The sequence below is a fragment of the Plectropomus leopardus genome, unplaced genomic scaffold (assembly GCF_008729295.1).
Source record: "Plectropomus leopardus isolate mb unplaced genomic scaffold, YSFRI_Pleo_2.0 unplaced_scaffold3086, whole genome shotgun sequence".
NCBI lineage: Eukaryota > Metazoa > Chordata > Actinopteri > Perciformes > Serranidae > Plectropomus > Plectropomus leopardus.
In genome coordinates this window covers 1-4,550 of record NW_024633661.1, presented here as the reverse complement: position 1 = coordinate 4,550, position 4,550 = coordinate 1, and the positions used below count along the sequence as shown (strand labels likewise).

The 4,550-nt window shown below is 39.5% G+C and overlaps 1 long non-coding RNA gene across 1 annotated transcript; it reads right to left on the bottom strand.

The window, feature by feature from the left end:
• Positions 1-3,028: 3,028 nt before the first annotated feature.
• Positions 3,029-4,012, bottom strand: LOC121938673. The gene is made up of 3 exons (XR_006105344.1): positions 3,918-4,012; positions 3,776-3,826; positions 3,029-3,249 (listed from the first exon to the last, which is right to left on the bottom strand). It is a non-coding gene; the product is annotated as an uncharacterized LOC121938673 (long non-coding RNA).
• Between the last annotated feature and the right edge of the window lie 538 nt (positions 4,013-4,550).

Here is a 4,550-nt window from a genome sequence, read left to right as displayed (position 1 = left end):
ATGTGGCACCAAACATTTTAATTGCAACAAAAAGCAAGTTATGATCATGGGTAGACAATGTCGTGCATAGCAGTATGGCTAGACATCTCAGCTCTCTCAACTTCTCTCTCTCATCATCCAAATCTCTGCCTCTATTCCTCTCTCTCTACCTCTCCTTCGCCCTGCCCAAGCTTGCCTCGTCCACGTGTCGCCATGAAAGTAAGGCGAAGGCTACTAATTATAGCCAATTACAGAAATACTGGTCGACCATGGTGGGACCAGCCCGTGGGTTTGCAAGCAGGAGCTGAATCAAAAGCAGGCAGAAAGAGTTACTGTCAAAAAAGACTTTAAGCTCTGTCATGATCGATATATAAATATATATATATTTTCAGTGAATGTAATATTAATACAGCAGGAAGCCCAAGCAGCAGAGCAAACCAAAACCAATCACAGCACATCAATTATTTTGACAGATAAAATGCTGAACAGGCTTCTGGCGTGCTCGGTGTAAATGATTCCTGCACTTTACGGGAATTCCCCCGGCGCCGCAGTGCTAGACGAGGTCAATCAAACATGCTGCTAGTGTTTGAGGCATTTTAAACGCAGGTCTACAGTGCACTTATTATTTGCTACACATTATAAGCATACAGGCAACGTGACAGACGTTAAGACGCTCTAAAGCTGCAAAAATATCTTTAGCACAAAGCTTAGTATGCATATAAAAAATGTGCAGTTGGGCGTATAGACAGAGCTTATGCTATTTATACTACGTAATACTGTACTTAATGTCTGTGAGATTAAGTCAGCTATAAGAGCAGCGCAGGCTTGTGAGCCCCTGTGGGATTCTTGCTTTGAGGACCACGCTGGAATTTTTCCTCGTATAAGTCCATTCACGACTAACCGTTAACATTGCATTACTAACCTTTTTCCAAAGCATACCAAAGGTTTTTAGATTGAATTTTAACCTTGAAGGTACCCACTGGGTTTTCTTCAATCTTCACTCTGAGTACATGTTTCATTTGTCCTCATATCCTCACTTTTCTTCCATTTTACAGTCTACCTCCCTCCCCTTTTCCTTTCTATCAGACCACTTACTCCGCTTTTGCAATAGTATAAAAAAATCTACTTGTACAAAAACATCCTATAGATATGTAACCGTTAACAGTTTAGGAATAGGGCTGGGTATCAGTACTCAATACCTTTAAGGCAGGGATACTCAGCTTGGTTTGCTTAAGGGCCACTTTCAAAAAAAGACAGGAGACCAGGGGCCAATCGCATCAGACTCATCCATTTTCTAGGATTTCAGGACATTTCTAGAATTTTAGGATGTTTCTTGGATTTCTGGACATTTCTCAAAATTTGGGACATTCCTAGGATTTTAGGACATTTTATAGGATTTTGGGACATATCTGGGATTTTAAGACGTTTCTAGGAATATCAGAAGATTTTAGGACATTAGGGGCTTAGCTAGGAACTCTGTCAACTCTGTCAACAAGCTCTATATGGATGCTGTTTTATGCACTCTGGCACCTGATGTATACTAATAGTACAAAACAATTCCCAGTGCCAATCCCTTTATTTTTAATGTGAATTGGAAAATAGTTGGGGGGCCACCTGGTATTCTATCAGGAGCCACAGGCCCTAAGCTGAGTAGCACTGCTTCAAGGTATCAACCAAAATAACCAAGCACAAAGTAGGATTGAAATTTCTCCAGTCAAATGATACCTGCAGTAAATTCTTTTTGCACCTCGGGTCTGATCCCAGACCGTCTCGACTCCCCGCCAAGTCAACAAACATTCTGTTGCTGTCAGTAGCAGCGGCAGTGGGACTAGAGCATCTGCTTGGGGTGATTAAGTACCAAACTTCAAAAAGACAGCCAACCTGTCTTTATGGTTAAAGGAATGACGAAGTGGAATTTCATACCCACAAACATTAGAGACTCAGGAAGCTTTGCAGTGTATAAACAAGCCTCAAGCTTTGCTTAAAGCTGGCACACAAGTGTCATCACCAATGATTGGCTTGTATTTATTGTCTTTATCATACTGTTTCTATTCTTTCTATTTTATGTAGCATATTCGCTGTTCTTTGGGTGGTTTTTGTCGACCTGCCTGGGAACAACTAATTAAAATTTGCTGCCAGCTAACTCTTGTGTAATTACCTTAAATTGTATGCTGTAACTGCAAAAATAAACAACAAAAAATACACCTAAATATATCGTCCTCTTTCATTTTTTGTAGTGTTACATTGCATGGCAAAGCTGGTGTGAGTGAGAACTGTTTGGAAAATTTTCCTTAGTGGATTAAAGCACTCATTCATGAGGTATGGTGTCTGGAAATCAAAACCACAAGTCAAATGTCGAAGGCTAATGTATGCTTGGTGGTTATTTGTTTCCACTTAAAGTAAAAGTTAAATGTTTGGCAGCCCACGCTCATATCACAGAGGTCAGAGCATTATTTTAAAATAAAGAAGACGACATTGTTTACTGTAATGGATTACTAATCTACTGCATGCTTTAATTCATAACAAACTAAAAGAAACAGAAATCAGTGGCTCCCTGTACGATCAGAAATCTATCTAAAAACTTCCAGAGGATGCTTTGGAAAATAACTGTCAGTTATTTGTAGTAAAAACATGCAAAACTCCGATATGGCCCATGACATGAAGACAGGGCACCTGCAGAGCCAGCAAAGAGCTCTCTGAATGGCTTTTCAGCTTTTAGGGCTTGATGGTTCGATAAGCAGGCAGTGTGCACATGTTAAATCAATGGTGAATCAGCAGACTCTAATTAGTGGGTGAAGTGAAGTGCAACATTCTCTTATACACAAGCATGCAAATACACATTTACAGTATATGTGCACATATTCTTTAACAATGTGCATTTTTTGCAAAGTTGCACGCACACGCACACGCACACACACACACACACACACACACACACACACACACACACACACACACATTTTGTACACTGATGAGAAAAGAATAGTTCCCAACCATTGTTTAGAGAAATCTCAGATGAAATCAGGAAGTTGTTATCTAAATCAACAGAACAGCAGTGGCAGACATGAGGGAAAGAGCTTGAGATAGAGTTTAACTCCAAATTAGACAACATGCACAAAAGAGATCTGATTTATCTGATGTTCTACAGTGGAGAGTATATTAAGCAGGAAAAGAAAGTTAGCAGTTTGTTTGATTTAAATTCTTGTCATGGACAGAGAATGTCAAACTTACTATAAGTCCGTTTGCGTGTTGCTGTTCGTTACTTTGGTCCTTAAAATTTTGAGAAGACAATGTTAGACTACTTGTGAAGGAAGGCTGAAGAGTCATTTCATAAAGCATCCTGAGCATCTGCACTGTAGCGAGCGATGAGATCTGTCCCTCTCATCACATGGAGCCTCATAATATCCACCAACTTGCCACATGCAGTAATCCTTTCATCACATGGTAAAATCCAGTATCAAACAGGACGGGATCGCTCTGCCAATCTGTAATCTACAAGTTTCCTCAAATATCATGAGTGAAAGATTTCTGAGTTTTAATTAAAAAAAAGTTACAAATGTCACCTAACAACAGCATAAGGCAGAAATGAATGCTCCACTTCCCTTTTCAATGGGCCGAATGGAACATGTGATGAAATGAATACTGGGCTACACCCTCATCAACCACCGACCCAGATAGCAGGGAACTACTGCAGAGACACGTACAGTAACACACAGTGCTCACTGGTGTGGTCTCACAAGGACAATGATTATGGTGAAGAAGCAGACCAAACTACAGAGAGATAAATTGTGATTACCTTGGCGATTTGCAGCAGTACAATACAGTGCTTGATGGACTCTACCATGCTCTGAAAGATAAAGGCAGAGAGGAATTCAGTAACTAGGAACTGACCTGTAAAATCACAGGCAGGAAGGGAAATGTGTTAAGTTCTGACTTACACAAGTGGTCTCCTTCAGATTTTCAATTTTCTATCAAAAGAAAAGAAAACAGGCTGTAAAACACAATAGCAATTTAAAAAAAACTAAACACAGTGTTGAAATCAGAAGCCGATGTAAACAGTTTGACAGCAAACAAAGCTTAATTGGAGGTAACACTGAGGTAATGAGGTCTAACTCAGTGCAACGGCTTTTTTGTTCTTTGGAAAACCAAAAGACAGTTTTTCTTACTAATGTAATTGGTGAAGTCACAGTGACAAACAAGTCAAAGTGACCACAAACTGACATTAATCTCAGGGAGGAAGTGAATCACACAGCTTTTGGTGAAAAAAACTGATAAACCCTGAAACTGAACTGCTTCCCCCAACAGCTATTAACACCTCTAAAAGATAAAAGTTAAAAAATAAATTTCACAAGAAAGTTCTGCTTTCGTGAACTGAATGCTCAGGTCAGAAAAAAAGAAATGCAACTGTAACATTCAACCCAAACCAGTTATGATCTATAATTATAATACACTGGTTCTGACAAAGGTGCCGAAAACACGAGTTTAATACACAAGCGTAATCCCATCGATCCCCTCATATATATTTTATTAAAGAGCTCACCGAGTCACTGTCTTAGAGCTGCAACTTTAAA